The following is a 23,677-nucleotide window of genomic DNA, read 5'->3' on the forward strand; positions in this document are numbered from 1 at the left end:
TGCCCTCGCCCTGATAGCTGCCTTCATTTACAGAGTGAGTGACATCCATGATGTATGAAGCAGTTATCATTTCAAATGGCCAGGCTTTCAATATATTAAAATTAAAATTAAACTTTCAGAGGTGAGACGGGCTTGAATGAAAGTAATATTTTCAGAGTTCCCAAGTTGTCTCCCAATGTCTTCATACTTTAATTTCTAAGATCTCAGCCAGATAAAATGATTCATTTTCTTGTCATTCATACTTTGGCTCACTATTTTTTCCAGTATTTCCTGCACAGATGCATTAAATAGTAAAAAATAAACCAAAAAAAACCACCCCAAATGTAAAAGGACCTTAACAAAATATGCATTCAAGCTTAGGAAGAAAGTAAAAACACCTAAATAGCAATGTATAAGTAAAAACAACTCTTCCAAGGAGAACTAAAGAATGTCCTAGTTAGGGGCTTTTTACAGAACAGTTTTCCACGTGAAAATATTTTAATTCTCACCTACAAATTCGATTGACTAATTCCAAAAAATCAGGAATAGTTTGGCCCCACGGAATTGGAAAAAAAACAGGACTATCCCTGTAGCTCGCCAACAGAAAGAATAAACGACTTTTCCAAGCTCATTGTCATTCCAGAGACAAGGGATTGCAGTAAGTAGGATAAAACCTGGTGTTACAGAGCCATGGAGAGATTTCCAATGAGCACTAGGGTGGCTCTGAGTTCACTGCAGCTTCTTGGGGCTGAGAACAGCACATTTCACTGAAATACTGACAATTTATGGAGGCAATCCATTAATGGGTGCAGAAAAGCTGAATTAGAAGGACATGGATCATCAAATCCCAGAACGGTTTGGATTGGAAGGGACCTTAAAGTTCATCCAGTCCCACCTCCTGCCATGGGCAGGGACACCTTCCACTACCCCAGGCTACTCCAAGCCCTATCCCAGCTGGCCTGGAACACTTCCAGGGATGTCTCTAGATCACTTTTTTTTAACCTCCTTGATTCTCAGAGTTCCCAACTAAAGTTAAGGAATAGATTCTTACTTTTATTTCATTGATATTCACACAGTCTGAATTTTCATAAACATAAATTCATGAGCAACAACTTCTCAAAACTTCCAAATGCTACCAACTGCCAAAACCCTAAATTTTCCAACCTAAGACTGAGAGATTCCTGTGACACACTGTGCTACCTGATGAAAAGAACCAGTAGGAGCTGAAAGCAACACAGATCCTGGAGATTTGACATTCAGTTTCAGCTTCAGGCAAAGTCTGCTTCAGACAGGTGCAGAGTCTGCCCTGGGCTCCTCAGAATCTCTTGATTTTAACAGAAATAATCCTTCACAGATCCAAATTACGTGGAAAGATAATCAAAAGTTGCTAAACAGATCCTCAGTATCTCTTAGGCATTGCTCAGTTTTTGCACCTCTCACTGGATAGTTTCTAATGTGGGCCTACAACAGCCCTTGGCTAAAGAGTCACTGACTGTGGTAATCCACACATGGATTACCACAGAATCATGGAATGGTTTGGGAAGGAACCCTAAAGACCATCTAACCATCTAAAAAATCCAACCCCTTGCCATGGGCAGAAGCACCTTCCACTATCCCAGGCTGCTCATATAGCCACATCCAACCTGGCCTTGGACACTTCCAGGAATCCAGGGGCAGCCACAGCTTCTCTGGGCACCCTGTGCCAGGGCCTCACCACCCTCACAGGGAACAATTCCTGCCCAATATCCCATCCATCCCTGCCCTCTGGCTGTGGGAAGCCATTCCCTGTGTGCTGTCCCTCCATCCCTTGTCCCAAGTCCCTCTCCAGCTCTCCTGGAGCCCCTTTAGGCACTGGAAGGGGCTCTGAACTCTCCCTGGATCCTTCTCTTCTCCAGGTGAACACCCCCACCTCTCCCAGCCTGGCTCCAGAGCAGAGGGGCTCCAGCCCTTGGAGAATCCCTGTGACCTCCTCTGGACTCTCCAGCAGCTCCACGTCCTCCTGCTCTTGGCCCCATGGCTGGGGCAGCTCTGCAGGTGGGGTCTCACCTGAGGGGGGCCAAGTAGAACCATCTCCCTCCCTGCTGCCCTCACCGTGAGTCTGCACCACTAAACCACTCAGACAAGTTCTTATCTACAAACTATTCAAGAGTTAATTAGTCCAGCTGAAATCATGTTTGATCCTATCCCAGCAATTTTTCAGCATGGACAATCGAGTTCCAATGCCCAGACCGGTTCTCTGGCACATTTCAATTTGTTAGGATACATTTTATTTATCCTCCTTGTTCCATGGGTTGATGGTATCACACCCATGATAGATAAATTTAACAACGAAATATGTTCAAATGGGAAAGTTCTGCAAAAAATATTTCCTTTCAAACTAGCCTGACTTAGGTTCCAAACAGATTTACAAGCCCAGGGAAATTGAAAGAACTCAGGGTTAAGATACCCCCAGTCATTTAATGAACATCACTTCTCTTTTTGTGGACCCAAATGATGATGCTTAAAAAAGGTTTGGCTTTCAGAGAATGCTTATCCAGCAGTGAATGAAAATCAGGAATTTTCTGGTCTCAAAATATTCAATATTCTCTAGCAATCACAGCAAAGATTTGAGAACATTTAAATTCTATTAACAAGAGATTCATATGTTCTTCATATTTGTCTTTTGATTTTTTTAAGCCATTAGGGAATATTTAGATTACATATCCAAACTTGTTTCATCAGAGCAGCCAGAAAGTTATTATTTTTAAATGAAAACTGAGATTCTCGCATAATCAAATTAATCCAGGAGTAGGGGTCATATTTATACGCAAGGACTGTTAATTTTCCATGGTAAGTACAGCCAGGAATTGAATTGAAAATAGCTGATTAACCAATTACCAGGAGCCTCCTCATCTCCTAAAGCACAGTCACAATGGGAACGGGGGAAAGAGGAGGAAAAGGGAAAAGCCGGGATGGGAACATCCCAAAGAAATCAGCTGCTACTTGAAGGACTCCTTTCCCCTTTCTTTTTAACCTTTTCTTACATTTTCCCTACATTTCCCATCGCACCACCATGGTGGAGGATTTGGGCTGCTGAGGGGTTGGGAATCCGGGAGAAAAAACAGATCAGGGAACATAAGAATTTTCTTAAGCAGTTATAAAAGGATCTCACAGGTTATTATTTCCAAAAGTGGAATATAAGGCATAATATAACTTCATTATATTTTGTTCACTTGCTTTAGAAAATAGGGATCTGACCTTGGTTTGTGCTTGTGCCTGAGTAAATGAATTGATTCAAGAAACTTCTGGGCTCCAGAATTTCTCTTCACTTTTCACTTAGGAAAGCCACAACTGGCCAGTAATTCCATAAAACAGGTCATTCATTTATAGGCTTAAATAACTTCAGGCCTGGTTTTTTAAACCTAAGGATGTTTATTTATTTTTTCACTGTTTCCTAACCCAAGAGATATTTCCTTGAAGAAATGGTTTAGTTCTCTAAAAAGGTACCTGAAGTGTGTGCCCAGAGAAGTCACACATGTCTCATGTACCAAATTATGCCAAAAATGAAGACTTGGCAAATTGTGCAAGAATGGGATTGTTCCAAATCCTCACTAATTCAAACAGAGAGTGAAATCATTCACTTTATTTATATCCATCCCTTCTTCCAAGTTCTCCTGGACACCAGAAAATGTTTTTGGGATGGTCTGCAAAGGACAGAGGGAAAGTCTGGCTGTTAAAGAGAAAGACTGCACAAAGTGCTTCTGAAGGAATAGGAATTACCTGCTAAATGCCCCCTTTCCCAATCTAAACTAAGACCCCCCCATTTTATCTTGTTCCTGAAGGTGGAATTCAGATTTCAAATTCTAGGATTTCAAAAACTACAAAAAATGGGGAGAAAAAAAGCAGGAAATAAGAGATTTACTGGGGCTCTTGGAGGACCAAAGAGAGGCACACAAGGAAGAGGGCTGCTCTCCTTGAGTGGGATGAGATTTTTGATTTATGGCAGTATTTCATCCATAAATCCCTCCTAGCTGGTGATGAAACAGAAGCTCTTTTTTCTTTTCAGGTCTAGTTCAACGAGCAGAACTGTCAGTTCTAAAAGCTCCTGTGCAATAAGAAAACCTCCTGTCATCTCAGATGAACTCTCAAGTGTTACAGTTCAAATCCCTTTGTCTCCCAAGGGATATTTTCAGCACAGAGACATCGATCCCCAATCCTGGTCATTTATGTCTCCACCTCTGATGGGCCATTTGGATCCTCAGCACTGGCAGAGAGGGTGAACAGGATCTGCTGAGTTTCTTTCACCTCTCACTTCTCCAGTTCCATCCTCCATCAGGAGAGATCTGCTGTCAGCTCATGACCAATTAAAAGGAGAGGTGGCTATGTCACAGCAATTCAACAATTTGAATTTTTTGAATTATTGGACCCACAACTCTTTGTGGTATTGTGCTGCTGTCCTCACATGAGGGATCCTAGCTATTATATAAAAATCCCCGATGTCACTCAATGGAATGTAATAATCACAAATGTTGTTGAAAATATATAAGTTTGTTTATCAAAACAGCTCAAGAAAGGAAGAGTGGCAGCTGAAACCAGTTTGGAAATGTCTTCTGGAGATGATGTCCCACACTGTGACACGCTGTGCTCTCTGCATCCAGGCCATCAAACAGATTGGGACACAGGAACTGACTGATGGCACGGAATGTGATGTGTCCTAGCACAGAGTGTCAGCCCAGCCTCCAGAACACATGGGCTCCTCAAAAAACAGAGGTGCTGCTCAATGAACAAAGGCCAGAGATCACACACTGGGTTTGTTCTGCAGCTCCTGCCAGGAGATGGACCAGGAGCGACAGAAAAATGAGGTTTTGGATTGAAAATGAGTAAATTTCTTAAAGAGGGTGGTGGAGGTGCAGAGGAGGAGAAATAGTGGCTGTGAAATTCCCAATCCCTTGGGGTAGAGGCGCTGGGGACTGGGGGAGTGGATTCATGCAGCTGGGACAGAGGAGCTGGGTGTGAGCGTAAAATCTGAGCATCAGGGATATATTTGGGGTATTAATAAATGAAAGTGTCTGGAAATTACAAAGTAACACTTCCTGCTGTTGAGGAGACAAGGTCACAAACTATGGAGAGGCTGAGGGAGCTGGGAAAGGGGCTCAGCCTGGAGAAAAGGAGGCTCAGGGGGGACCTTGTGGCTCTGCACAACTCCCTGACAGGAGGGGACAGCCAGGGAGGTCAGGCTCTGCTTCCAGGGAACAGGGACAGGATGAGAGGAAACGGCCTCAAATTGCACCAGGGGAGGTTTAGCTTGGATATTGGGAGCAATTCCTGCCTGGAAAGGGCTGTCCAGCCCTGGAAAAGCTGCCCAGGACAGGGGTGGGTTCCCCATCTCTGGAGGGATTTAAAAGCCATGTGCATGTGATGCTTGGGAACATGGATTAGTGGTGGCCTTGGCTGTCAGGAATGGTTGGACTCAGTAATCTCTGAGGCCTTTTCCAACCCAAACAGTTCTGGGATTCTGAGATTATGCGACCCATCACAGCCTGATTGTGACCACACGTTCTGCTTGATCTGTTCTCTGACTCTGTAGATGCTGAACTTTGGAGGTTTGGAGTACAAAAATTAAATATTCTTAAACTTGAACCCTTGCACTTGGGTTTCATCTTCCACACTGGATATCCACATCTAAGTATTCAGCCTTGAATCCTCCTGTACTCTGGAAAGAACGAGACATTTGTGTGGTGATTCATTTGACATACTGTTTTCTTCATGATGAAACCAATCATACTTAAAAAATATGTCACTTTCTGAGCACTGATTATAAGGAAAGTAGTGACAAACTTGGATGAATTCCACCTATAACCCTGCAGCAATATCACAGAGATTCAGGATCTGTTCAGGGGAAGGATTAGATGTACCTGTGTGTACACAAATATTTATTAAAATATTGCCTCAACACCGATGGAGATTATGGGTTATGAACCAGAACAAACATTAACAGCAAAATACATGATCAAAATAGCAAAGGAAACAATGGCAGAGGAAAATAATGAGACCAACCAAAAGGAAGCTAAGATTGTGTCTAGAAGGGCTGCCAGATCAGAAAGATAACATAGATAGATATATGAGATACACAAAGTAATCAACTCTTGTGGTATTTTTGAGACTGTGACATCATTTCATTTCCCAAAAACCTAGTTCACAGAGTTCTGTCTTGACACAATGAGCAGTTCTCATTTTTAAAACTTATTCTTTTTAATCTCCCAGGGAAGCTGTGGCTGCCCCATCCCTGGAAGTGCCCAAGGCCAGGTTGGATGGGGTAACACAAAAGAAAATAATAAAAATACAGACACCTTACACTATCCCAGGTTGCTCCAAGCCCTGTCCAGCCTGGTCTTGGACGCTTCCAGGGATGGGAAGTCTACAACTTCCTAAAATATAAAATTGAAAAGAAAATAGAAGAGCCTTCAAGCTGAAGCAGAGCCTGGCACTGAGTTATCCACCTCCCACAGACTATCCAGGCCATCCCTGCCATTCCTGCTTTTCATGGAGCCTCTTATTAGCACAGGAACTGAATGAAGATGATAAAACACAACTGGATTTACTTCATAATTACAGACAACACCTCTCAAAACCCCACTTGAAACCCTTACATTAACCAGCCAGGGTAAGAATGGCATCAGGCAGGCTGGAAAACCAAGAGATCCAAACAAAGGATGGTGATAAACAGAGCATGAGGGAGAGGGAGGAGATGTCCAGTGGGGTGTGGCGAGCAGGGTTGTTAAGCCTGGGTTTATTTAGCAGCTTTATTAATGATCCCAACTAAGGGGGGAAAAGCACATGAATAAAACATGCCCTGGATGCTCATCTGGAACATGGTGTGTGCACTGTGAAAAATGGGAAGCAGCACAAAGCCCTGGGCAGGAATTCCAGAATGGAGCATGGAGAGAGGCAAAGCAGCTCCAGGAACACTCTATTCTCCTGTTATGGAATATGAGTTTCCATCCCATAATTCTTGAGGGAAAAACTGTCTACAAAGGGCAGGAACCACCTGAGGGAAGGCCTGAAGATTCATGGGAGAAATAAACTTTTATAAACTCTGGAAAGGCACAGGCTGGGGTCTGACCTCTGCTGGTCAGTGAATTCCTGGCACTGCTCAGTTCAGCATTTCCTCACTTGGGAATCAGCACCAGAAATGCCAAATTCGAGGGAAGCCTCTGCAATGCAAAACAGACCTAAAAAATCCCCTCCCAACTGCTTTTAATCATATTGTTCATTAACAATTTCCTTTTACAACCTTAATCCTTCCCCTGAACAGATCCTGAATCTCTGTGATATTGCTGCAGGGTTATAGGTGGAATTCATCCAAGTTTGTCACCACTTTCCTTATAATCAGTGCTCAGAAAGTGACATATTTAAGTATGATTGGTTTTATCCTAAAGAAAACAGTATGTCAAATGAATCACCACACAAATGTCTCATTCTTTCCAGAGTACAGGAGGTTAATATTTACATAAATAACCTCCTAACTATGACTTTGGATTTACACTGCTCCTTTTTTGAGGGCTCATCCTGAGAGCAGTTAAGCCTCATGGCACGTAACACTGATGAGTTGGTATTGATTTTTATGTCCATTGCTTCTCAAATGAGACTCAAGACAATTTTTGCTGGACATTGACACTCATATTCAAAGTGGGAAAAGCCCTTTGAAATTCATGGCTGGCCATGTATTTGTAGACCAAGTGCAGAGCTGTGTTGTTTCAAATCTTTAATTACATATATGGAGATTAGAACTGGACCATCTTCAAAGTCCTTTCCCAACCAAACCCTTCTGGGATTCTACAATGCTATGATATTAAAACTTTACAATATCCCAGAAAGGTACTTTTGGGTAGATTATAACAATAAGATAATGACAGGTTAAAGAACCTTACAACATCATTGATAAAACATGTCTTGATTCATAAGGCCCTTATTCCAAAGGGTTTGTCCAACTCCCTCTCCAGCTACTTGGAAAAATGTGTTTACTGGGCTAATAAAACCCAGTGGAGGGAATTCAAGAGTCACTCTCTATTAATGAGTTAACATCCCTCAGTCACCTACAATTTAATTTTTCCGAGGCCCTGAGATTTTAATTTGGGTAATACTTCTATTAATTACAATGTCTAATAACAATGTCAACTTCAGACATCTGTTAAAAACATGTAATGTTAATTTATTGGAAAATCTCCAGCAGTGCTCAATTAAAATGTTCCCCAGTTAAGGCAATGCATATGATTTGTCATGAAAAGCAAAATGGGATACAGTTAATAAAAATAACAGTAAAATCAAAACAATGAGTTTTGAGTTGCAGATTGACCAAATTCAAGACACAAAACTTTTTATGAGGTAGCAGAACAAGAGTATTTGGGATCGGGAGATTCTCACAATGCCTGGGGAGCCTTGCTCTAAATTGGCACCTACAGGAAATATTTCATGGAATCATGGAATGGTTTGGGCTGGAAGGGACCTTAAAGTTCATCCTCTTCCACCCCCTGCCAGGGGCAGGGACACCTTCCACTGTCCCAGGTGCTCCAAGCCCCATCCAGTCTGGCCTTGGACACTGTCAGGGATCCAGGGGCAGCCACAGCTTCTCTGGGCACCCTGTGCCAGGGCCTCACCACCCTCACAGGGAACAATTCCTTCCCAATATCCCATCTAGCCCTGTCCTCTGGCACTGGGAAGCCCTACTCCACGCTCTTGTAAACATTCCATCTCCACCTTTCTTTTAGGCTCTCTCCAGGTACTGGAAGGAGCAATTAGGTCACTCTGAATCTTTTCTTTTCTAGGCTGAACAATCCCAATTCCCTCAACCTTTTTTTTCCATCGAACATTGCAGAAAATATGTATTAACCTTCCCTTATCAGATTTTTCCTGCTGCTATTTCAGTTTTCTATCACAAGACATTTTTCCTGTTCTTTAAAATATTTAGATTCACTGAGGCCTGTATTTGCCAGGGTGGATTTTGCCATTCTTAAATAGACTTTGTAGCAGAATTAAACTGAGATGTGAAACACCCAGCCCTTTCCATCCCATTATCATTCCCTCTTCACCGCTCCATCCACCCGGATCCAGAAATCCACGGCAGCGCTGCCCAGCCCCATTTTAGCAACACATCCCAATTCCTCCCATCCCTTAAAGCCCTGCTGCTGTTCCCTTTTGTCAGAACCCAAGAAATTCCTCTGGCTGCCCTGGGAGACTCGAGCCCCTGCCCAGGGGGCTCAGAGACGTTGGCACAGAGCCCAAGACCCCCATGCCTTTGATCTTGACCCATAGAAAAACAATTACCAACTTTTATGCGAAGAATTACAAGTCAAGAAGAGTCTAAGTGGAATGATAGTGAATTTGTCATGAGGTGAAAAATAGATTTTTAGAGTTTTAGAACAGGGGTTCAAAGTCCCAGGATAGAAGAATTTAGGTGTGCCCTGTCCTTCTTCTTTCTTCTTCCTAGCCTCCATGTTCCGGGCAATGCTAGCACTTTTGGATTGGTTTAGAGTAGAAGCTCACTGTCTAACACAGGTGACAGGTATTGGGAAGTAATTGTAAATATTGTACACACAGTTTTTAGTATAAAAAGATAACACCACCCCAAAGACGAGCAGTGTGCCTCAACCCGACCTGCCAGACAGACCTCAGCAGGCCAGAGAAAGAATGTTATAAACACGAAATAATAAACAGCCTTGAGACCAAGAACAAAAGAGTCCTGACTTCTTCTTCCACAGCCTGGCTGGGAAAAAGAAGCTTGTACGTATCTCAGAGTCACTCTGACCAGCAGAGACTCTAAGACCCTTTTGCCTGGTGGAGCCGTGGGGAGCAGCGTGTGCCCAGTGATAGAGTATCTCCCTCGCACACATTCCCACTCCGTGGCAGATTATCTGCCTGGAGGTTGCGCCAGGCTCCCATCAGCTGTCACTCCGCGGATGAGCGCGAACGCTCCAGTGCCTCGTCCCCCCTGGCCCCGCTGACAGTGATAAATGACCAGCCCCAACGCTCAGCTGAGCCTCCCAATCTGCTCCAGCCTTTTTCCTGGTGATTTCCCCCCTCAGCACAGTGAAGGGAAACCGGGAGAGCCAGGTTGGGCTTTGTTGAGAAAAAGGGAATTGTGATCTTACCGCCTGGAGCAGCTCAGAAGCTGATGGCAAAATGAAGGTGAGAACAATGTTACCAAGCACTAATTTGGTCACACGGGTCATGTTTAAGGTCCCTTCCAACCCAAACCATTCCATAATTCCACCAAGTTGGGCTTTGTTGAGAAAAAGGAAATTGTGATCTTACCGCCTGGAGCAGCTCAGAAGCTGATGGCAAAATGAAGGTGAGAACAGTGTTACCAAGCACTGGTTTGGGTTTGTGCAGCCAGATTTGGTCACAAGGGTGATCTTTAAGGTCCCTTCCAACCCAAACCATTCCATAATTCCACCAAGTTGGGCTTTGTTGAAAAAAGGCGAATTGTGATTTACCGCCTGAAGCAGCTCAGAAGCTGATGGTAAAATGAAGGTGAGAACGGTGTTACCAAGCACTGGTTTGGTCACACGGGTGATCTTTAAGGTCTCTTCCAACCCAAACCATTTCCACAAAATTGGGCTTTGTTGAGAAAAGGGGCATTGTGATCTTACCACCTGAAGCAGCTCAGAAGCTGATGGCAAAATGAAGGTGAGAACGGAGTTACCAAGCACTGGTTTGGGTTTGTGCAGCCAGGTTTGGTCACACGGGTGATCTTTAAGGTCCCTTCCAACCCAAACCACTGTATAATTCCACTATTTCATGCAGAGCCTTTCCCCATGTCCAGCAGAGCCAATGTATGTACAGGGCCAGTGGTGCCTGGCCTGGGGGAGAATTGGCCAAATGAACACAACATTTGTTAAAGAAATGATTCCTTATCACCAATGTAGCACCTAATTTCACTTCAACTTTACAGGGAATCCAGCGGCCAATGAATTTCACTCCTCTGAGGAAGAAAACAACCTCATCACGCCTGGTAAGGGCTGACTGTTATTTTATGGAGTGGATGGGGAAGGGATTCTAATAAAAATCATTTCTGAAGTGAAATGGGAAGTAATTACCCCAATTCTAAAAAATTGTTATGACTTCATCATGAGCAGCTGACACAGTTAAAGGCTGATATTCTATTTCTCAGTAATGATAATTACAAAATAAAATATATAACCAACAAATTTTTAACTTTTACCTTAAGCCAAATAAATCACTCCAAAATTTAAGGTTCAAATTCTGTTCCTTTACTGAAGCTGTGACCATCAAAAACCAAACCAGCCACCAACCACTACAAAACTGCATCCACAGGATCCATCCTGAAGGGATGGCTCACAGTGAACTCCCAGTTCCCATTTTGCACCTTCCCAGGTGTATGAGTGATTTAGGATGGGATACAAAAGAGGGTTTGAAATGAAGGAGGGTGAGTTTGGCTGCTCAGCAAACCTCAGTAAGTGACACAAGTTCTCAGAGGGAGCCAGGGTTTGGCACTGAACCACAGAATCATGGAATTGGATCCACAGAATATCCTGAGTGGGAAAGGATCATTAATTCCAGCTCCTGGCCCTGCCCAGGACACCCCAACAATCCCACCCTGCACCTGGGAGTGTTGCCCAAACACTCCTTGAGCTCTGCCAGCCTTGGAGCCGTGAGCAGAGAGCAATTCAGACAATCTAAAATCAGGTTTCAGCTTTGAACTTCCTTCTGAACAAGGTTTTCTCCCACTCTCTGTGTCTCCATTGGCTGTGGAACAAGAAACATGGGAGATTTTAGCTCCCTCATGCTAAAATTACCTTCTTTACGCTCATTTCTTTGAATAGCCCCACAAATCACAGAGGGTTTCAGCTGAAAATGAGAATTTATTCTGAAAATCATCAAAATTAACATTTCAACCTGTTATGGCAAGAGAGATAAACAAATAAAGCGTGGAGTGTTGCAGGCTGGAAATTTTAAACATGATTCATCTCATCCTAAAGCCATCAGCTAAAATATTCCAATCATTCCTTGAGGACATTATCCTGTTGTGATGTGATGCAGCCAGGGGTGACTGGCCCGGGGTGAGATTGGCCAGATGAATCCAACATTTTTTATTATTTTTAAAGAAGTGATTTGTCATCTCCAATGCAGCACCCAATTTCATTTCAATTTTCCAGGAAACCCTGTATTTACAACGAATTTCACTCCTCTGAGGAAGAAAACAACCCCATCAAGCCCACAAAGGGCTGACTGTGTTATTTATTATGTGTTATATGAATCCAAAAAAATTTATTATTTTAGTAGATTAAATTCCAGAAGTAACAGTGAATCCACTTTCCTTACATAACAGAAATCCAACCTTTCCCTCAATCAAGAAACATAAAGTACTTGTACCCAAATCCACAGCCCATTCTTTTTTCCTAAAAGTTTTCTCCTTTTTTTAACAAGGTCTAATTAATAAAGTGCCTTGTTTAGAAGTTTGATGTTCTTCCCAGTCTTTTTTTGCTCTGAACAATCATAATAACAGAATTTAAGTCTTCAGATCTGCCATACACTGAAATTACTGACAAACTGAGCTAATGCTTGTGGTTTCATGCCAGCCAAAGCAGATTTTTGGGACACAAAAGAGATGTAGGGATTTTAAACAATTTTTTCCTTCCTAAAATGACAAAACTAATGATGGTTTTAGTCCTTTAATGTGCTTTGATTTATAGAAATAAACACAACAAAGTGCCCTGTGTTTTTAAAGCCTATTTAACAGAAAACCACAACAGTTCTACAACATTTTTACCCTTCTGTTGCTGAAACAGTGTCACAAATGTGACTCCAATTTTGCACTGATTTTTCTTGCCTCAGCTGCAGCTTCTGATGCTACAGAATCAAGGATGCTTTTCCACAATGATTCAACAGCTCCCATTGAACTGATGGCAGCTTTTCCTGACAGTTCAGCACTTAAGACTGTGGGATCTTTCCAAAAACTGGCTCCTGGGTATTATTTCAACTGGTATTCAAGGAAAATAATTGGATTTTAACAGGGTTGGTGCACATTTATTCACACAACCAAGAGAACCTTCCTCATGATGAGGTTCGAGTTTCTTTCTAAGCTACAACTTCTCACAAATTATCCAGGTGCCAAATTTTATGGCAAGCAATTCACAGCAAGATCTGATCCTGGAAGTTATGGTTCTGAATTTGTGCTATTTTTGGATTGAAACTTATTTTGGAAAGAGAAGGAATCTTTATCTTTGTACAAATGGAGATGGAATAAGGTTGAGCTGCTGCCAAAATTCAGACAGCAAATTTTGCCTGCTCCTGACTATCAAAGATTCAGGGGTGATGCCCACAGAAGAAAGGCTCTAAATGACATTACCAGAGCTCAAAAATATCCAGTTAATTGGTGAAAAAAACCTATAATTAAGTTTCTCTGACCTTCTCACATTAAAACATTTCCAATAACAATAATTATGTTTTTCTCAACACTTTATAATACCTCTCAAAGTAAGATAATGTTTATTGCTCTAGATCCATAAAACACTCCAAACCCAATTTAACAAGCAGTGAGGGAATAATGAAAATATAATTACTGTCTTTATTAAGTTACTGCTGAACTTTCCCTGGTATTTGAAAATTGGCATCCAAAACTGTGCATTCAATATAAATATATAGAGAGAGGGACAATGAGTTATCAGGCAGGGTAATATAAGTTTAAAAACAGTTTTGAGTCAGAAATTACAAGGGATCCTAAAGCTCATCCCATTCCACCCCTGCCATGGGCAGGGACACCTTCCCCTATCCCAGGTTCATCCAAGCCACTCCAACTCTTTGCTTAGTTGAAGGCAAAGTTTCTCTTCCAAATGAAAAAGTATTCAATTCTCTTTCAGGAAAACCACTTCAAATATTATTTACTGCAGCCGTGGGATTCTGGAAGCCTTTATTGTGAAGGGTTAGAATCGCACCACAAAAATGGGAACTTGAGGAGAATGACAGGTTCTTTGTTTCTGAAATAATCAGGCTGAGCTTTTTGTGACACTGATGTTCAAAAACATATTCCATATTTCAGGAAACGACCACAGAAACAGAGTCTCCAAACCAAGCTCTACAGCAAAACACAAAGCATCCTTCTAATCTTCCCTATTCTTCTGAATCCTTGCAATCTCAAGATTCTTTCTGAGCTCAGGGTCATGTCTCCATTAATGTTCTACATTATCCTGCAGAGTGAAGCACCACGTTCCCAACTTGATGTGCCAGTTAAATCAAATAATTATTGTTATTACTGTTATTTTATTTAACAATGCAGCGGCAGAACTTTTAATAAAGGACTTTTCATGATGATAAATGAGAAAATTACTTTGGGGGATAATAAAGGAAGCCAGGTCTACACCTGCAATGATACTTGAAAGTTTAAAGACTGGAAGAAAAAGCAGAACATCATATTTATCTGAAGAAAAAAAAGAAAATTTAAAATAGCAGTGGTCACTTTATACAGTTTTTGTTCCCTTAAACCTTCCCAAAAATGGCAGATTAAAAGGTTTAAAAAGATCTCAGCCCAAAACACCTGGAATTCTGAAACAACTTGGAACAACATCATTCATGCAATTAATTTTAAACCCTCCTACACCACTATTTTAATTTCTTTCATACAAAAACCCAGATATATAAATTGAGACACTTGTCTTTCAGACTCTAAGTTTTCTGCATTAAACACAGCTTTTCATTATTCCTGATCTAATAAGTCCTATTCTCATCTGGGCTATCAGCAACTCAATAAGTAATTACCATCCACCTTGGGCTGTTCCAGTCCATTAGACCAGTGCTGATGACTCAGTGGAGGCACAAAATGAGGAGCACAGGGGCTGACAAAGGCACAGAAAATAAGGAGAGGAAATGCTGCAGCTGGAACTCCTCCCCATGGCTGGGTTTACTGAGAAACACTCAAATAAAATAACATAAAATTGATATCATCAAAGGCAGACTGAATTTGTAAAGCGTTGCACAGATAAATATAAAAGCTGTCCTCCCTGATGAGGGATGTGAGGGCAGGACTTTATTCCTGGTCTAAGCATTAGGAATTTATTCCTGGTCTAAGCATTAGGAATTTATTCCTGATCTAAGCATTAGGAATTTATTCCTGGTCTAAGCATTAGGAATTTATTCCTGATCTAAGCATTAGGAATTTATTCCTGCCTAAGAGACGCCACTGGAAGCAAATGGCATTGATTCATCTCCACACAGCACAGGCTGTGCTCCCCCCCTGAAAACCAGGAGTTATTCCATGGAGTCAAAGAGGTTTGGAAGTTAAATTAAATCTGATTCCTTTCTCACCCAGACCAATCATTGTTGCCTTCCAGCACCTGAAGGGAGCCAACAAAAAAAATGGAGAGGGAATTTTTACAAGAGCCTGGAGTGACAGGACAAGGGGGAATGGCTTCAAATTGAAAGAGACTATGGTTAGATGGGATATTGGGAAGGAATTCCTCTCTGTGAGGGTGGTGTGGCTGCCTCATCCCTGGAAGTGTCCAAGGCCAGGCTGGATAGGGTTTGGAGCAGCCACAGAATCACAGAATTGCTGAGGTTAGAAAAACCCTCTAAGATCATTGAGTGCGATCACTACCCCAGAAATGCCAAGGCCATCACTAAGCCCACAGAATCACACAAGTACAGAATCATTTTGTTGAAAAAGGCTTCTGAGACTATCAAGTCCAAACCATTAAAAGTCAAAGGCATTACCCCAAAAATTGCTGTTTCTTCACTACTTGTTGATCTGTGAAAGCAGAGGATGATCACTTAAAATCCTGTTAGGCAAAAGAAGGAGCAGGAAGCTGGATTTCTCCACTGAGAGCATCCATGTCCCAAACCTCTTAAGTAAAATTCAGCTTTTTCTTGCTTTATGTCCCAAATTGATACACTTGGGTTTAAATCCATGTCCCCAAGAGTCACATCCACAGAACTCTTAAATCCCCTCAGGGATGGGGACTCCACCACTGCCCTAGGCAGCTGAATGCTTTCCATGAAGAAATTGTTGTCAATATGCAACCTAAACCTCCCCTGAAAAACCTGAGGCTGTTTCCTCTTGACACAAATTGAGAGGGAAGGTTCCAAGTGGATGTACAAGGATCTGAGGATGAAGCCCTGGAACACTTTGTACAGAGAGATTGTCTGACCCTGCTTTGACCTGAGACCTCCTGAGGTCCCTCCAGCCTGAGTCAGTCGTGTTCCTACCCAATGATTTGTCCCTCTGAAAAGAGAAATTTCAGGAGATGATTGAGGGGCCACCTCTGTCAGGACAAACAGATTTATAGCCAACATCAAGTGTCCAAATAAAACCACTTGGTAATGAACTTCACACCGAGTTTTCAATCCCAGCTCTTAAATTAAAGATTGCCTGACACAGCCCGTCCAGGGCTTGTGACTCATGGATTTGTTCCTCACTGGTGTTTATACAAATGAATTAAAATTACATAACTGTCAACAAAACCTTTACAGAGGATTGAGATGGTTCTGCTGACCAGGGTAAGAGCATAAAAAACACTGCTAGATAAGTGCCCACCATTAAAGGAACATCCAAATATCGAAATAAAAATGTAGCGTTCCCAAATGCAGGAAAAAATATGGCCTGGTTTGTGTGAAGGCTGTTTGTCATTATACAGATAATTTTACATTTGATTTCTCTACTCAGGATGGCTCGTTAGTTTAAGCAAAACAAATGCTCAACATTCATTTTATTGAACTCTGTCTCATCAAATCAAAATCAGAGTTAGAGCAAAAATGCTTTCACTGTAATTGTATTTTTCTGGAACATTCCAATTCAATCTCAAGTTCACAACCGCAGTTGAAGACAGGGTATTTTTAATATCAATATTGCTAACAGATTCCTTTCATCAAAACAATCCTCTGACCATTTGGCCACCTCTGTTATCTCCCCATTTTACAGACAGAAACCCACAGAATTTTACAGGATCAGTCACAGCCACTTTACAGCCTTGCAGACGACACGCACTAGAAAATTTTTAATGAGCTGATCTGTAAGGAAAAATGTCTTTATTAAGATGTGTTGTTCCTCTCTCAGTGGCTAAATGATTGTTTCCAGAAGCAATAATCAGCTACTGATATGAAAGCACCCAGTTAATTAGTGTAGGGTTGTACTATTGGAGGAAGCTGCATTATTCAGTCAACCATAGGAAACAGTTTTATTTTACAATATTATTAAATGCAGCTTTTGAAATTGTTTAGCTGGTAATGCAATTTTTGAAACACGATTTTCACTAGAAAAATATCTCTGTTGGTTAATAACTGCAAAAGAAAACACACAGAGTCAGGCAGCCCCGTTGTTGTGCAACAGGATTATTTCCTTTTATTGCTTTTCATCTTTTAATTATTGTAGTAGAGATTACAATAATCTCTAATAAACAATTATATAAAATTCTTGGACAGTGAACTGAGAATCAAAATGCAATTAAATTCCTTTCCTTGTTGTATTTCATGCAGAAAGTGGTGGATAAAGTCTTTCATATCTGACTTTTTGGAACTCCAGCAAATCACTAAAATATTATCTTAGGTGTCAAAGATTGGGTATGAAACTTGGTTCAATCACATAGAGAGAATGTTCACACAAAGACAAGGGACTGCTTTGTTTGTTTCTTTAAAAAATAAATCCAGATCAACTGAACAGCAGGAAAAATGATCTGTAAATTTAAACTATGACATTTATTCAGTCACAGAATCATAGAATGGTTTGGGCTGGAAGGGACCTCAAAGCTCATCCAGTGCCTCCCCTGCCATGGGCAGGGACACCTTCCACTATCCCAGGGTGCTCCAAGTCCTGTCCAGCCTGGCCTTGGACACTTCCAGGGATCCAGGGGCAGCCACAGCTTCCCTGGGAAAACCATTCCAGTGTCTCTGATGGAAGGTTCTGGACTGGACCTCACCAGTAGTAAATGAACTCTTGTAAGGGGAGATGTGAAGGCACAAAAAATCACCGGGACACAAAGAGATCCTTGATTTCACCACTGCAGGGAGTGACAGCACAGAGAGAAGGGAGCAATTAAAAGGCAGAAGTGAAAAGTTATCCCAGTTTCCTAAAAAAGGGGGGTTGGCAGTGGGACTGACAGATTCTGAGATGCCACAGTTCAACAACAACTTACTGGGGAGTGAAAAAGGAACAAAACAAAAGAGATGAGCCTGGAGAGAGGTTACAGGAGCCCCATCTCCTCCCCTCCTTCCTCTTCATCCAGTCCAGATGTTTCATATGAATTTCACTAAAAGAAAAACATGAAAAGATAAGGGAAGTGTAAGACAAGATTCTCATTAAGAAGTGAGGATGAGGAAAATTTTATTTATTGACTGTAAATTTGGGCTAAGGAAGCAGCAACTTTCAACCACAGCACTTCCAGGCACTAATAAGGATCAATAATGATAAAATGACACTTTGATTACAGCCAACCGAGAGGAAAAAAGATTTGACACAGTTCATGGTAGCAGGAAAAAGTAGGGACTGGAAAAATGCCAAGCCATTTAATTTAGAGCTTGATTAGGCCACCTTCCCCTCACACCCTTCCACAAACAGCACAGCAAGATAAGGGGCAAAGCACTCCTTGAACTGGAAGAAGGGGACTTGATTTAATATCAAATTCTGGGAGATTTCCAAATCTGAAATAGGCTGTCAGCTTGTTGATAAGTTATAGAACATGACAAGCAATATTTAGTTTGGGAACTGCTCTCCAAAATTCCTCCTCCTCCTCTAATCTCTCTCCCTCCTTCTCACTAATCCTGCCCCACCACCACCCCAGGCATGCAAGGGTTGTAAGGAGTTTTTTAGAGCCATCACTTCAGCTTTCAGCCAAAAGAGTGGCTCAACAGCAATTCAAGGCGTTCTCAGAAGCCTCCAAGTGTTTTGAATTTGCTTCTGTTCAGTGTTTTCTTTAAAAAAAAACTTGATTGATTGTTTGCTTATCACCTCAAGCACATTCAGTGAGTGCTCTCCTCATGCAGGGAAAAAAAAGAAGAACAACTGGAAAACTCTTACTCATCCTGCTCCTCTCCAAGAGACCAGGAACAGGCACAAAACCTTTGGAAAGACACTCTGCCAGATGGAAGACAGCAAGTGGCCAGAAACACAAAGTTCAATTATTTGCTGCATTGTTCTCCAGTGTTAATTCAGAATTTGGGAGAGCTGCTCAGTGGCTCTGGGCCAAAATAGACATCAGCAAAAATCCCACCCTGCTGAGGGAATAACTCAAAAGGAGGCAAGAGGCTCACACTGTTGGTACCTATATTTATAAATGTATATTTAATGCAGTAAAAGAAGAAAAAAAAAAGAAAGAAAAAAAGCAAGGAAGTTACTGAGTTACGCTGCACATTGGAAATATTCAGGCACTTAAGTACAGCTGATGTTATTTTATAGGCCTGAGGTCTCTGAGATACCTGCACAAAAATGAACAAGAGTGAGAGATTTGATGTCGTGGTTATTACAGTTCATGGAACACATGTGGAATTCTACATGCCCAGGAAAAGAGGAAAAAGCCACTAGAAAGAGGGAAGGCTTTTTGCAGGAAAGTGGCATAAAGACACACTATTAAAAACACCAATTCAATCATATTCAAGCTCCAGAATCACAGAATCCCAAAATGGTTTGGGTTGAAATCATCCAGTGCCACCCCCTGCCATGGGCAGGGACACTTTCCACCATCCCAGGTTGCTCCAAGCCCTGTCCAGCCTGGCCTTGGACACTTCCAGGGATCCAGGAGCAGCCACAGCTTCTCTGGGCACCCTGTGCCAGGGCCTCCCCACCCTCACAGCCAAGAAATCCTTCCCAATATCCAATTAAAACTTCCCCTCTTCTAGTTTAAAGAAGATGACCATGAACAAAAAGTCCTGCTTAGAAAGGAAAGATTCATAAAGATGATAAAATGGAACATGGGGTGATCCAGACTGATTAATTAGCAGACCATTGCATTACATTCATTTATTAACAGAGTTTTTCCTCTGTTAAGCCCAGTGGAATATTTATCACAGCCATCAAATGGAACCCATCATCCTTGCCAAGGAGAAGTCCACAGGTAGAGAGTTAGGGCTGATGAACAAGGATGGACAGATCATGGAGTAAATTAATGAACTGGGAATGGACAGGGCTCCAATTATCATAAAAAATATATCCAAAAAATCCCATTATCACCAGCCAGGGGAACAAAGGGAGGTAGGGGAAGAAATCCCTCCAAGCTGTCCTCACACTGCAGGAAAAATGCTGCAGCAGAAATTTTTTGTGCCCTCGTGATCCATAACAGATCCAGCACAGCCCAGGTCAGGGGGGAAGCTCCAAACCAGAGCCATTAATATTTGTGCTTGATTAGTGGTTTTGATGTTCAAATCAGCACTAAATGTTAACGACTTAATCAGCAACGGAAAGAGATATAATTTGAATTAGTGCTAGATCTTGACAAGGAAACAAATTTATTACAGGGAAATGAAGTGAGTTAAGAAGTCACAGTTGTACAATAGAGGACATAAAAGTGTGGGAACTCTAAAGATGCTGAAGTCAGACTTGTAAGGTTTGGATTCTGCCCTCAAGTGTCTCACAAACTTTCTGAACTGGGACAGAACAAATCACCCCAGTTAAACATTTATAGCTGGTGAAAAGCAGAGGGCAAGACTTGGGCAAGAGAAACCCAACTCAGAAATGGAAATCAACAAGCTGCAAACCCAAGGCCTGACCCTGTGAAACTGAACCAAATCACTGCTCCAGTCCAACTGAACTCTGTTATAGGACACATAAAATCCTATCATGGAATGGTTTGGGATGGAAGGGACCTTTAAAATCATCCAGTCCCAGCCCCTGCCATGGGCAGGGACACCTTCCACTATTCCAGATTGCTCCAAGCTCTGTCCAGCCTGGCCTTGGACACTTCCAGGGATCCAGAGGCAGCCACAGCTTCTCTGGGCCTCACCACCCACACAGCCAAGAATTCCTTCCCAATATCCCATCAAAATCTCCTTTTTCCAGTTTGAAGCCATTCCCTGTGTCCTGTCCCTCCATCCCTTGTCCTCAGTCCCTTTGCAGCTCTCCTGGAGCCCCTTTAGGCTCTGGAAGGGGCTCTGAGCTCTCCCTGGATCCTTCTCTTCCCCAGGGGAACACCCCCAGCTCTCCCAGCCTGGCTCCATATAATTGATGCACAAAACAAACTCCAGCCAAACCCATTTATACCATTACAAATCTCCAGACAGTAATTAGTGATGGAGAAAAAGGCTCACCACAGGTACCACTCTGCATTATTTTATAGTGTGTGACACATTAATGCCTCAGCTCTCCCTGGGTGAAGGACAAGAAGAACAAAGGGGCTCCTGGGGGTCACACTCACCCTCGCTAGTGCTGCTCTGGATTTGGGCATCCTGCACTAGAGCTGATCCCAAAACAGTCCTGTGGAAAGCTGGGCTGAGATTCCAGCAGGATGAAAACCCTAGAACCTGCTCTATTTCTGCTTAAGCAGAATTTGCTGCACAGGACTGTGCTCAGGAAATTGGGGTTTAACAAATTAATCACACAGGAAGGTCTTAGTCAGGTGTAGCATCCACCAGGAAAAGGGGCACCACAGGAGGAATAGTTTGCAAAAGGTCAATATTTGCTGACCAAACTTCAATCCCAAGTAGCAAAATATTAGAAATCACTCCTAGAAACCACAATTATTCATTGTGAGGAAAATATGGGAACCAAACCCAGGGATTTTCCATCAGGAGCTCAGTGGTAGCTGCAGTGTCCATACACTGATAATTGAGCCTGGCCATTGCTCACTGTGGATTTATTTCACATTCCCTATAAAACTTCCATTGATCAAAGAAAAATTTTGTGTTTCATTGTCTCTATCCAATTTTTGTAGAAAATTTTCCCATTTCAACATGTCCATCTATTCAATTTTTATAAATTCCACGTAACTTTAATTCAGCTTCCTCTCAGGACACATTTTAAGAAAATAAAGGAATATTTACCCATATTCAGAATAAAAATCTTTACAAAAATTTGACAGTTCAAAACTGCCCCCTCTATTTTAAAGCAGGAATTTGTAAATCTTGGCTTACTCGGTGTTAAGTGTTCATTTGGATTTCTCAGTCTGGAATTCAAAGCAGAAGCCTCAAAGCTCACTGCTCTCTTCAATCAATCTAAAAACTGTCAAAATCAACTGCTCTGGAGACAGGCTGGGAGAGCTGGGGGTGTCCAGCCTGGAGAAGATGCACTGGACTTTGTTACTAATTACCACTGACACACATAATTTGCATTTATTCCCTCACATGTGTCAGTATCCCACATTAAATCCCAGAAATTCCCAGCTCAACAACCTTATCTGGAAGATTTTAAACAAATAAAATTTATAACCATAAATAAAAAAACAAGCTTCAGGTTTAAGCTGATGAAAATTCCTGCCTTAGTGAGGACTATTAATTAAGTACAAACACATATCTTAAAGAATTAAGCCATTCTATGATTCTAATTAATTTTATGGTAATAATTTGCAATGACATCATTGGAGTTTCTCTCCATAATTTTTCCAAAGAAAAAGAGCAAACAGCAGCACTTCCCAGAGCTTTGGTGAAGGTTGTTATCTTATGGTTTGTTTCATTTTGGTTTTAATTTGTAAAAAGGTTCAATTCTTTGTACACTGTAAATCAAATTAAGGCCTGCCTGGGGACTCATCAGCCCAAGCATCTAATGAAGAAAATACATCAGGGCTGATGCAAATTTATTGGCTGATTTCTGCACAAAGGAAACAACAAAACAGCCAAGAAGAACCACATATTAATGAGGAAGCAGATGATATTTAATTAAATAAATATCCTCGGCACTGCTCCAAGGAATGGCATTACAGGGGTGTTGGATGGCCAAATTTTGGAGCAGGTTACTGAGATTTAAACTACATTGGGTTTTTTGCTACTTGTAGAGCAAAAGAAGAGTTCCTAGAAATCAAACAAATAACAGCACAATAACAGGACAAGTTCTCTGCTGATGTTTAATTGCTTCCCTGAAAAGAAAAAAGCTATTTTTGTTAAAACCCCATTGATACTTTTTGAAAGTACTTTCATTCCTTCCATGAAAATAATTCATCAGGGTAATTATTCTATTACTGATGGAATCTCAAATGATACACTGAGAATACCTTAGAGAATTTTAAGAACCCCTTATCTGGATGACAGACGAAGGAGGGCTTTGAGGAATAGGTGTCCTTTGAAGTGTTTTAGGAATAGCACAGCAATTTAACCCTGACAAATAACTTGGGCTGGGATGGAGATGAGAGAGGAGATTCATCTCACCTGAGTGAGGCAGAGACACAGCCCCAACAAAGGTTCCTTCAACTGGATCTATTGTCATGGTTCGACCCTGGCACAATGCCAGTGCCCCCCATGAAAACACTTCCTCCCTGGTATCTGCTGTGAGATGTGATCAGAAGTAGAGCAGAGCAGGCTACAGCTTAGGAATAAAAGGGAAAAAAACTTTATTAACCTACAACTATAAAAGAAACACACAGAACACAGCATGAAAGCCTTCCAGATTTCCTCCTCCTCCTCCCAAGAGCAGATTTCCAACACATCACAGTAAGACAAAACCTTGGATTTTCAATTCAGTTACCACCCGTCAGATCACTAACTCTCAGTCCATCACCACCCTTCAGATAATCAATTCTCAGTTCCTCAAGAAGAGAGGAGTCCCTCTTGTACCACAGACTTCCCAGGAAACCAG

At 41.8% G+C, this 23,677-nt stretch overlaps 1 protein-coding gene across 3 annotated transcripts in view; it reads right to left on the reverse strand.

Annotated features, from left to right (window-relative positions):
• MSRA (methionine sulfoxide reductase A) overlaps positions 1 to 23,677 on the reverse strand; it is a 238,867-nt gene that overhangs the window by 152,535 nt on the left and 62,655 nt on the right. The window lies entirely within an intron of this gene.

Source organism: Haemorhous mexicanus, chromosome 3 (genome assembly GCF_027477595.1).
Source record: "Haemorhous mexicanus isolate bHaeMex1 chromosome 3, bHaeMex1.pri, whole genome shotgun sequence".
NCBI lineage: Eukaryota > Metazoa > Chordata > Aves > Passeriformes > Fringillidae > Haemorhous > Haemorhous mexicanus.